This window comes from Xyrauchen texanus, chromosome 26 (genome assembly GCF_025860055.1).
Source record: "Xyrauchen texanus isolate HMW12.3.18 chromosome 26, RBS_HiC_50CHRs, whole genome shotgun sequence".
NCBI lineage: Eukaryota > Metazoa > Chordata > Actinopteri > Cypriniformes > Catostomidae > Xyrauchen > Xyrauchen texanus.
The window spans coordinates 4,889,038-4,901,464 of record NC_068301.1 but is presented as its reverse complement, the minus strand read 5'-3'; the positions used below and the strand labels follow the sequence as shown (position 1 = coordinate 4,901,464).

The 12,427-nt window shown below is 39.1% G+C and overlaps 1 pseudogene; it reads right to left on the bottom strand.

The window, feature by feature from the left end:
• LOC127619454 (trafficking protein particle complex subunit 9-like) overlaps positions 1–12,427 on the bottom strand; it is a 108,680-nt pseudogene that overhangs the window by 17,128 nt on the left and 79,125 nt on the right.

Genomic DNA, 12,427 nt, shown 5'->3' with positions numbered 1-12,427 from the left:
CTAGTTTGTGAAATACATACTGGAAAGTTAATAAACAATGACCCCATAATTTTCCCTTTTCAATATAAATAATATAACGTTAACCCTGTCCCTGACAACCATGTCACTCATGTTCATCACATCTGTTTGTTGTTAGCCAGATATAGTTTGTTAGTGCAGTCAGTAATGTAGCAGATTGTAAGGTAAACATCAAAGCATCTTTTTGCAGCTTCTGGGTTTTTGGACTACAACCTGAACAGTTTTATAAGAACAATATTTTGCTAAAAAATTAAGAAGACAAATCTTTTTTTTTCTCCTTTGGAATAACACCCACGATATGATCATAAACATGTACTAAGAAAGTAAACAGGGTCCATTTTGATTTCATGTTGATTTTAAGGTACTTTAAGAAAACCACAAGAGAAGAATGCATGGGCTACATAAGGTTTAACAATGATTTCTCCAAACAGAGCAGTTGCCCTCCTAATGGTCCTATTGGCATCCCTTCCCCCTGTTGGCTGAGGGCATAACTGCACTTTGCACACAGAGTGTGTGCGTCTTATCAGAGTGCTCTCTACTCATCTTTTGTTCATCGTTTGCTTTTGTAGGCTACAGGAGAACGTGCTGCAGACAAGCATACCGTGTGTGTAAACCGCCCACCCACCCGCCAGCCCGCCCGCCCGCGCTGCTGCGCGGTCCTCCAACCGAAAGTGGCTCACAGCGTGTGTGTTGTGTGTTGTGGTGTTCACAGTGACCTTCGTTGCTCCTTGTAGAGTCTCCATCCTTTACTTAAGACAAGGTGCCATCTGCTCTTTCTATATCCAGCCCTGGCCTTTTTCCAAAACTGCTTATATCCACCCACAAAACATCAGAAATCCAAATCCACTCCCATCCAGAATCATTGGCTCCTCTCTACACCCCATAGATATGGTAAATGGTAAATAGTCTGCACTTATATAGCGCTTTTTTTAACCTTAGAGGTTACCAAAGTGCTTTACACTGTGTCCCAATCACCCATTCACACACACATTCACACTCACACTCACACACCAATGGCGGCAGAGCTGCCATGCAAGGCGCTAGCCTGCCATTGGGAGCAACTTGGGGTTCAGTGTCTTGCCCAAGGACACTTCGGCATGTGGAGTCGTGTGGGCCGGGAATCGAACCACCAACCCTGTGATTAGCAGCAGAGATGTATAGTAACGAAGTCGAACTACTTCACTACTGTACTTAAGTACTAAAAGGCTGTATCTGTACTCTACTAGAGTATTATTTTTTCTCCTACTTCCACTTTTACTTCAGTACATATTTTCGATGAGTTTAATACTTTTACTCCGATACATTTTTTATGTGCTGCATCGTTACTCGTTATTATAAAATGTTACGAATCAATCATTACAAACCCACATTATCACTGCCAGAGCGGTAGATGGCTCTGTCACCAGGTTTGATCATGAAGCTGGCTCATCATTGAGCGAATCAAGCGATCAAGGATACCGCGCGCGCTCCCGTTCTGCCTTTCGCTCTGCTGCTTGAATCCATAGAGAAGCTTTTTGTTTCGTGATGGAAGAAAAGAACACCACCTTCAACACCTTCCACTTCGAGTGATCATGGCGGTGAGGAAGGAGACCACCCTGGCCCTACTTAGAGTCAATGTTTTCATTTATCGGAGTGAAAGACAATTCATATCGAATGAAGTGCTTACTCTGCCTCCGAAAGATTGCGAAATAATGGCCTTCAAAAATTCACCGTCGAATCTGAAGAAACATATCAAGGTAAGTTATATAATATACTTACTAAATATATACTTATAATATAATATAATATAACTAATAATGAACTGCACTTATACAGCATTTATTAATCTTAGTTAATGTTAATTTCAACATTTACTAATACTTTATTAAAATGTTGTTAACATTAGTTAATGCACTGTGAACTAACATGAACTAACAATGAACAGCTGTATTTTTATTAAATAACGTTAACAAAGATAAACAAATGCAGTAACAAATGTATTGCTCATGGTTAGTTCATGTAAGTTAATACATTAACTAATGTTAACTAATGAACCTTATTGTAAAGTGTTACCGATTTGTTTTGTGTAATGTAGCATCAAGTGAGTTATCCGTTCGCGCTACCAGCATGCCCCAACATGTCTTAGTGAATGTCAACCTTGAACCTTACATTCTGTTAATCCACTATAAGTTGCTAATGGCTTGTTAGAGCTGTGTTGGCTACATGCATTTTGTGATACATGTAGACTAGGCCAATTTGTGACCACATTTCTCTTCTGACTTTTTGGTAATGAAACCAAAGTGCTGACAAATTATGGTGGATAACTGACTTTAATTGAATTAATTTAGCTTTTATCAATAGTGTGTCAGCAGTTATTACACTCACCTATAATGTTGCTCATGGTATAATTCTGTGAAGGTAAAACTATATATTTTTTGTCTCTTTTCAGAGCAAGCATAACTGCCACTTGAGTAGTTACGAGGAACTCACATCTGCAAAGCGAAAGAAGAAGGCTGCGATTCCCTCCCCCTCCATCAAGCAGCCCACATTAATGGGTAGCTGGACCACGATGCCCCAGAGATTTATCGACAAGAGAATCATGAAGTTTGTTGTCCAAGGACTTCAGCCTTTCAACATTGTAGAGCAAGAAGCTTTCCGCGACTTTGTGTTAGACCTGGTCCCAAATAACAAAATAATGACAAGAATCACACTCACATCTATGATTGATGATGCTGCCAAACAGATGAAGATCAAGATTACTGAGGCCATGAAAACTGTTGACCACATCGCAACAACCACTGACTGCTGGTCAGCCAGGCGCCGTAGTTTCATTGGGGTCACGGCTCACTGGATTGACCCCGAAAGTTTAAAAAGGTGCTCAGTGGCCCTGGCCTGTAAAAGATTAAGAGGCTCTCACACTTTCGTCCTTCTGGCAAATGCACTTAATGATATCCATGCTGAGTATGAAATTCGGGGGAAGATAGTCAGAACAACAACGGACAATGGCTCCAACTTCATCAAAGCCTTCAAAGTCTTCGGTGAAGATGGAAATAACAATGCTGGTGCTCTAGTTCAGGAGGAAGAGGAGGACGAAGAAGAAGCAGACAAAGATGAGGAGGAGGTAGAGTTTGACGATGTATCTTCACTTTTGGATGAGGATGATGGTTTTGAGTTCCAGCTCCAGCGTTGTGCATGCCACATTCTAAACCTAATAGCCACTGCCGATGCCAGCAAGGCAGTGTCCAATGACGCGTACAAGAAATTATGCTACTCAACATTTGGCAAGTGCAATGCACTTTGGAATAAGTGTTCAAGATCCTCAATAGCAGCTGAAACTGTGGAAGATGCTTGCTCCCTCCAGCTTGTGCGACCAAATGCAACAAGGTGGAACTCTGTGTTCATGGCTGTGGAGAGACTGCTCAGGATAGTGAAAGAAAAGGGAGAGGCAACAATGAGAGTTTTCTGCACAGATTTGAAGGTTCCAATGTAAGTTTAAAAATGTTTCATATGGCACTCTTTCTGTCAAACTCAATTCTGGTCCATATTGTCTACTTGTAAAACATTGAATTGAATGATTAACATTGAATGATGAACTCACTATCATTACATGATATCCAAAATGCATTATTATTGCATGATAATGATCCGATCATTTAGCAATGCTGTTTTTTTTTGTCTCTTGCTGTTATATATATTATTGTCTCTTATTCTTGTCTTCATCACAGGTTTAATCCAGCTGAACTTGCATTCCTGGCAGAGTATGCTGCTGTTATGACTCCAGTCGCCCAAGCAACTAACATTTTGCAAGCTGAAACCAATGTCCAGATGGGGTGGCTGCTTCCAACCGTCAAGCTCCTGAAAATCAAGCTGAACAGGATCAAGCTACCACTGAAGTACTGCAAGCCGCTTGTGGATGCCTTGCAGGTGGGCATTGAGGATCGCTTTGGCCCTATGTTGGAAGACCCAGAGCTGGTGGCCGCTGCTATTCTGCTTCCAAAATTCAAGACAAATTGGACACAGGAAGATGAGACAATCAAAACAGGTAAGATAATAGTGTATGGGTGCATTATGTGTATTTTACCAATTTGCAATCAAGTCACACATATTACGCTCAAAGTTTGGGATTACTTTGAATTTCTTTTTTAATGGAAACACACAGCTTGTCCTGCATAGAAATATAGACATACCTATAAACAGGGCATTATGATGTTAGAGTATGAAATTATGATTTAATGGAAATTATGTCTTTATATTTCAAACACTGCCTTCATCAAAAAAGCCACCTTTTGCCGCATTTACAGCCTGTCAGACCATAGACATTATAATTTTCAATTTTTCTAGATGACCTGATGGTACCCCAGACTATCTCCACCGTGCTTGATAGACAGCTTAAAGCATTGGTCTTGCGTCTGAGGTGGTGAAACTGTAGATCTGTATAGAGTGAAAAGGGGTCTTGAAGGTAGGCTACTAAACCCACGTCATGCCATACCCTGCGGACAGCACTCGGTTGGAGCCAGTTTCCTATCCCCCAATCAAGTGCTGTCCACAAAGTATTGTGTGGGTATGGGAGCCTTCCTCCTTAGCCTAGTAGTATGGCAGCCAAGCCTTCCTGTCTAAGGTCTGCCAGGCTGTAAATGCTGCAAAAGGTGGCTTTTTGTTTAAGGGAATTATTTAAAGTATAGAGTCGTCATTTCCATTAAAATCATTCTCTTACTGATAATGTCATCATGTCAAATCTGTGGTTACTGTCATGATGGGTTGAAACTATTATTGTTTATAGAACACTCTTATATTTCAGGAATGGACTATATCAAACGACGCATTGAAGACCCCTCGTTGCAGTCCGGTGAGGTCAACAGGTCCAGCTCATCCGATGAGGACGACTTCTTTTCTGGCATGCAGGGTTCGAAGGCACAAGACGGCATCAAACAGCTAGATGCGTACTTGTCCTGTTCAGCAGATAACATGGACTTGCTCAAGTCTTTTCCAGCTGTGTGCAAGTTGTCTGTTAAGTTAAACACACCCCTTCCAGCATCAGCAGCCTGCGAGAGGCTTTTTAGTATCGCAGGATTAGTCTTTAGCCCTAGAAGAGCGAGACTGAATACATTAAATTTTGAAAACCAACTACTTTTGAGGATAAACAAAAGGTTTCTAACTTCCTAAATATGACTGCTTTATGCATACCAGTTTAAGAAGGGAATAAGCTGTGCATAAAAAAAACACAAGCAGGGAAGAGGGGAGGGGAAGGGATGCTTAATCTGTTTTGTTTACAAGAGTTAATCTCAGTGTTGGTCTAATCACTTTTGTTTTACATGAAATACTTAATGTGGCCTACTGGCCTTTGAGATCTTTGTTGCCTAACAAGTTTAAGAAGGAATAAGCTGTGGATAAATAAAGCACAAGCAGGGAGAGAGGGATGCTTTAAGGGGAAGGGCATACTTGATCTGTTTTGTATACAAGAGTTAAGCTCAGTGTTTTTAGGTGCTCTAATCACTTTTGTTTTTACATAAGAAATACTTGAATGTGGCCACTTTGGCCTACTGGCTAAACATTTTAAATAAACAATATGATGTTCAAACTTTTGACTGCTTTCTTTAATAACTACATAACACAATACTTGTACTTTTACTTTCAGTACTTGAGTAGTACATTTTAAAATAAACTACTTGCAATACTTAAGTACAAAAATTGTTGAATACTTTAGTACTTCCACTTAAGTATGGTGCTTAAAGAGCACTTCAACTTCTACTCAAGTCACTTTTTGATAGAGCACTTGTACTTTTACTCAAGTCTGGGACTCTAGTACTTTATACATCTCTGATTAGCAGCCAATTTGCTCTACCACCTGAGCCACAGCCACCCCATGAATCTTTACAAGAACTCTATAAGCCTTCCAACAAACATTCTAGAACTTGTCCCACTGACTTCACGTCGATTGGAATACATTTTTGTTTGAAAACGCATCGATGTTGCTACATTTATCCCTCACTTATACATTCATTCACACTGGAACCATGTTTTCCTCCATTGAAAACCTAGCATTTTGGAAAATGCTTTATCATACCAAATACTTTGGAAATCAAATGACATTACTAATAGATTTTAATTTCAAAATGCCTCGATTTCGTTCCATTTACACCTTTCATCAACACTTGAACAGCGTTTTCCTCAAGTGAAAACAGAGCGCTTTGGAAACGCTCTACATTACTGCATACCTTGGGAAAAAATGAGGTTGGGAAAATGAAAACTGAGTTTTCAGAGGGCTAATTAGCCTGATTAGGGGCCGGGTGTGTGGAATCACAACCCGGCCCCGCCCTCTGCCCTACCACAGTCTAAATTTCTGAACATTTCCTAGAAAGGTGCGTTAAAAATTCCTTTTGCACGGTGAAATTCTGTGGCTGAAATACTGTCATCTCAATGGGAATCCGTGCAAATGTGACTTTCGCACGATGGACTTCAAGTGGCGAAGAATTACCCTGGACGGATTTTGTGTCAAGTTCAAGTTTGGTGAACTTTGAAAGGCGAATTTGCCACGTTGACTAATAGAAATTGTTTTGTTTGCCACTGACCACTATATGGACTATATGCTTTGTACACAGCTAACTGAATATACACACTGCACAAGGACAACATTTTTACAGCGAGTTTCTTTTTAAATTCACTCTCCCAAAGCATAAAGTGCAGCATTAAAAAAAAAAGAGGCTTTTTGGCAGATATTTTTGGTTGGTTTCACACGTGCTCAACATCCACCCAAGCCTTCTTCGCCCCCAGGATTTTGTCATGCAAAGATAAATGTGTCTACGCCTTTAGGCCACATGCACACGACTAAGTTTTAGTTTAAAAACACATTTATTTCATTACATTTACACCTCTCATCTGCAATGGAATGGCATTTTTCTCCATTGAAAATGGAGCATTTTGTAAATGCTACACAATATCATATATTTTGGAAAATGATAATAGATAGAGATAGAGTTTTTACACAAAAACAGGAGAGTCTGGATGTTGCCCTCCCGAGAAGTTCAGACTTTCAAGACCAGAAATAAATTGTGATTCAAGTGATCTCCATCAGAAGTAAAATGATGCATACATTTCATATTTATTCCTCTCTTTTTCACTTTTGGATATAGGCTGGATTTTCTTTAGCACTCACGCAACAAAATGACGAGTAAATGAAGCACATTTGGTGTGTGATTGATGCTTACTGCCACAGAGAATGATTGAAAATGAGTTGTCGCACAAGCCTGTCATCTTATGAATGGGCTAAATGAGTATTTTCTGCCAAGCTTCATTGCAATTCTATATCAGCATCAGTATACAAAATGTGTACAAACTAAATCATGCAATCAATGTTCACAATTACAACTTAAAAAATGATCTCTGACTTTTAAATTAACATCCTCCCAACTGGTAATGAAGACATTGTGGCGGCATCCATGTGCGTTCGTATCTTAAATACGATAATACTGATGTGACTTGAAAGCAGCTGATAGAAATGTTAGGTGTTCAATATCTGGCCTCCAACGATGTCATTATGGCCTGCCTGCTATAGATGCTGATGTCATAATGGGTCCCTTTCTCTCCATATCCAAATCCTTTTGGCTTTCATCTCCTTTTCTGGATCATTTTACCATTTAAATGTATGCATTTGGCAGATGCTTTTATCCAAAGCTTACAGTGCATTTAAGCAATATGTTTTATTCACGAATTCCAGACACTATTTAGCAGAGACGGGCCTCTTCTATTAAACTGAATGGGAGAAACCGGAACGTCCAACCAAGGAGCTCTAGCACCCAACAGTCAATGGATGTAGAAAGTAAGTCCTGCCTTACAGTTAAAAGAGTCAATCACCTTTTAGAAACAGACATCACCTGTCAATCATCTCGAGAACATGCATGCATATTAGCTATACAAACTAGGACAATTTCAATCTCAGGTAAAGAATCATGATTTATGATACCATTATTGTCAGATTGTATTGCTGATTTGAAATATGTTCTTTGATCATAACCTTGACCAACCGTTTTTAAGATTTCGGTCTTTCCCCATTCAAGTAGAGAGGAGCTACACAATCATGCCTGGAAATAGCCTCCCAAGAACGTTCCAAAGTTGGCCGACAGTGGACTGACTTGCTAGATAGGCTTTGTGCAGTCTCTAGGATCAGAACCCCTGACCTTGGCCTTGCCGATGCCATGCTCTACTTGTCTACAAGTATACAATACTTTGAATATAATATTTTGTAATCTTAAACAATATTCTTCTATGCTGCCTTGCAAGGTGCCGCTTCACCGCAATCTCAACATTGAAAATCCACATTCTAGCTGTCAAGCTTTCCAAAACCCCAATGTCATTGTCATAAAACTATGAACAGAAACTTTAGTATTTGGTTTGTAAAAATAAAGCAGTATAAAAAATGTCAGGGGTGACATTTCAGATATCGACATCACTTTCTTGAGATGTCTGAAGTAAAAATAACCTGCTCTTAAATCGTTGATGTTCCTGAGACCGAAAACCAAAAAATACACATCTCGGTTCACTGTCAGCCTGTGCTGCCCTCCAAACCTCAGAGGTCATGGCTTCAATATAAATGTAACTTCATTCACAGCAATCTCAAAGCAATTTTTCACAGGCTTTCACATATTTATGTGTGGTTCTGATGGCTTCTTTTCATCAGATGAGCCTATGAAAGCACTTGGACCGCAAATAAAACAATACCAGTTAGAGCTTTTTATCCTAACAGGGACTCTGTTCCAGTGTATTAATGTACTGCTGGGTAATTAGGGGGCGTAATTAGACCATCGACTGCTACATGCTGGTTTAGCCCCTGAAGGCAGCACGAGCATCTCGTAGCAAGGTTATTATGAGAACATTTTAGTATGCACATGGTTGGAGAGTGCACAGAATTCTCCCAGAGCTCCATAGAGAGTCTCTCAGTACACTCCTGAGTGTTTTAGAGACTTTTGCAGTTTTAAGTCAAATGCATTTTAAACAACATGATGGTGAGTAAATAATGACAGAATTTTCATTTTTGGGTGAACTATCCCTTTAAGTGAAGCCACACACACACACACACAGAGAGTGGCATTCCCAGTCAGGACAATACAACAGCCCTGGAAATGAAACTAACAAAGCAAAAGGAAGCCGCATTGCAAACTTGCAGAAGAGCAGTGGTACCGTATGCATGAGCATCATCAAAACAGACAGAGACAAACTGCGGGTGAGCCACAGATATGCTGGGTTATCACCAGATGCAGCAGGTTAGAGGTCATGAACTGTACGCAGCACACCTGTGACAGGTGTATATGTGTTTTGACATGCGTGACAGTACTCCCATCACGACGATACAGATGGAAAGGGAAGTGGAGTCCGTGTAGCATGGCAGAACTAAAGTGCATGTCTTTGTCCTTGCGTCTCCGCTGGAGTGGAATCAACTTCAGTCAAGCTACATCACATCAATGCAGTGAGAGAGAGAGAGAGAGAGAGAGAAAGCGAGAGAGAGAGAGCATGCAGAGTTTAAGGAAGCCAAAGTCTGACAGTGGAAATTATGACTGTTTATGATAAACGTAGGACAGTGTTGAAGAGCAACTAAAAAGTTAACCATTTTTTTGACTAAACCGGCATTGCCAATTTATTTTCACATTGTGTTGCGAACGCAGCTTTAGAGCCAAGTGAATTAAATTGTTAAAATGAGTCAATTATCAAACACACTCCCCAAGAATTTACCTTTTGTGTGCTAGTGTTGAAAGCCTGATTTAAGTGAATGAGTTCATTTCATCAATAGGCCCTCAAACAGTTCAAAAAATTGATTCATGTTAAACTAACCACTTAAAAAAAGAAACATAAGAAACAAAAGCCTGATTTCACTGAATAGGTTTGTTCAAATGGTTCAAAAAAGTGATTCATGTTAATTGAATCGGTCCAAAAAAGAAATGAAATCCTGGCAAAGACTGATTTGGAAAGTTTGGAAAGTCTGATTTCAGTGAACAGGTTCAGAAACATCGGTTAGCTCAAACAAGTGATTCATGTTCAATGAACCAGTTGAAACAAGAAAAGAAAGCTATAAAAAGGCTAAATTGGAAATATTGATTTTAGTGAACGGATTTAATTCAGTGAATCAGTTCGTTCAAACTATATATATATATATATTTAAAAAAAAAAAATTTCTAATAACCAGTTAAGAATAATTATTAAAAAAAGACTACTGCCAGGCTTTTGCCTGATTTGGAAAACTAGGAAAATCTGATTTCAGTGAATCAGTTCATTTTAGTAAATCGGTTATTATTTAATTTATTATTATTGTTATTATTTGTCTGTACTTATATAATGCTTTTTTAACCTTAGTGGTTCTATAAAGCACTTTACACTGTGTCTCATTCACCCATTCACTCACACACACACACACACACACACACACACACACACACACACACACACACACACACTCTCACACACCAATGACAGCAGTGTCTTGCACAAGGACACTTCGGTATGTGGAGTCGTGTGGGCCAGGAATCGAACCGCCAACCCTGCAATTAGTGGCCGACCCGCCCCACCACCTGAGCCACAGACGCCCCGTAGAACGGTTAGTTCAAACAATTTAAAAAAAGTGATGCATGTTAAATGAACCAGTTGAAAAAGAAACTAAAGCCATAAAAAGCCGCATTTGGAAAGTTTGGAAAGCCTGATTTCGTCATGTGGATTCATTTCAGTGAATCCGTTCATTCGAACGGTTCAAAAATGGGATTCATATTATATGAAGAAGTAAAAAAAAAAAAAGAGAGAGAAGAAAATCTTGAAGTGTCTGATTTGGACAGCATGGAAATCCTGGTTTTATTGAATCGGTTCATTTCAGTAAACCAGTTAAATAAATAAAAAACGAAAACTTGGAAAATCCTGATTTCTGTGATTCAGTTCATTTCAGTAAATCGGTTAATTCAAAGAGTTATAAAACAATGAATTCATGTTAAATGAACCATTTATTGAACAAAGAAATGAAAGCCATAAAAAGCCTTATTTGGAAAGTTTGGAAAACCTCATTCTAGTGAATCTTTGAAAGGTTGTTTAACCGATTTACAAAAGTGATGTAAGAAAATAAAATCTTTTTGAAATTTTGTATTTATTTTTTTCTTGGTAGTGAAATGTTCAATATCAAAATACATCATCTTAACATATTTAAGAAAACAAATTGCCTCCTTATATACCTTTAATGTTGCTAGCTACTCTTTAAGCAACTTGTGTAGTGTAGTGTAGCTAACTACTTCTAACTCAAATTGAGTTCAAATTATGAGTAGCTTGTACCTGAGAAAGTGAACAATATTCGCCTTCGTTTCCGCAACACTGGCGTAGGAATGTAGAAAGAAAAACAAGGTTACTAAATAATTACTGAACTTAACTAACAAAAGGAAATACTGTTGGAATCCTCTAAAAGACTCAAATGTTTTCTTCCAAAACCACAAAGACCAGAGAAATCTCATTTATCATGTGGAACATGCTGTCCGAGGTGAAGTATAGCAGCAAACACTGTACTGTTTATGGGCACAGGTATGGAAGTTTCAGTATCAGCACACATAAATAAAGACATCTGTGGGCGGCAGCAGGATATAGTCCTTCCCCATATCTCATTCCTCAGCTTTCTGTTCAGTCACATTAAGCCTCAAATACATTGCCAGTGTGGCTCTACAATACCAAGAAAGTCAATGTGTGTGTGAGTGTGTGTCTTTGCCTTCAGGCAGCCTGGAAAACATGTTCAAACAGCTGTTGAGAGCTCACATAGATGTAGAGACTCACTATAGGATGGAGATACTAGAAAGAAGGAGAGAAAGAAATGAGATGGTCAGCAGCTGCTGAGGTCGATAGACATAGTGGTCTTCTCTCAAGAAGCAAGAACAAGGCTAGTTCTATTTAATTGTTCTAAGTTATGTATCAGGTGAAAGATTTCAGTGCATTTTTATACTAGAGTTGTTGCGCTTTAATTAAATACAAATATCTTATACCGTGCTTTGATCTTGTTTCCAGTAAAAATCTTGAATTAAGCTTATTTTTTATCCCTTTGGATAAAAACAAGAAAAAACTATTTGCCCAATGGAGTTTGGAGACAAATTTCCATCACAATTGACTCAATTTCATGTTTGTTCCAAACTCCAAATTTTATTGAATATCTCAGTCCGTCTTTTCGATGCATTGGCAGTGGATAGTGTCTCACTTTAGCCTCGTGCGACCCCGTGTCCACATGCGTGGACGTTGTATTTTGGCTTTGCTATACGCAACGCATAATTTAAATAAATAGAAACCGACTGAATACTTCACAAGACTCTAGACTGTCATTTAAGGGTTAAAGTTCTGACGCACCGAGTCACGTGACACAACAGCATGTAGTCAATTTCCGTGAAGCGCTCCTATGGATGCAGCGCAAACAAAAGTGCCTCTTGTA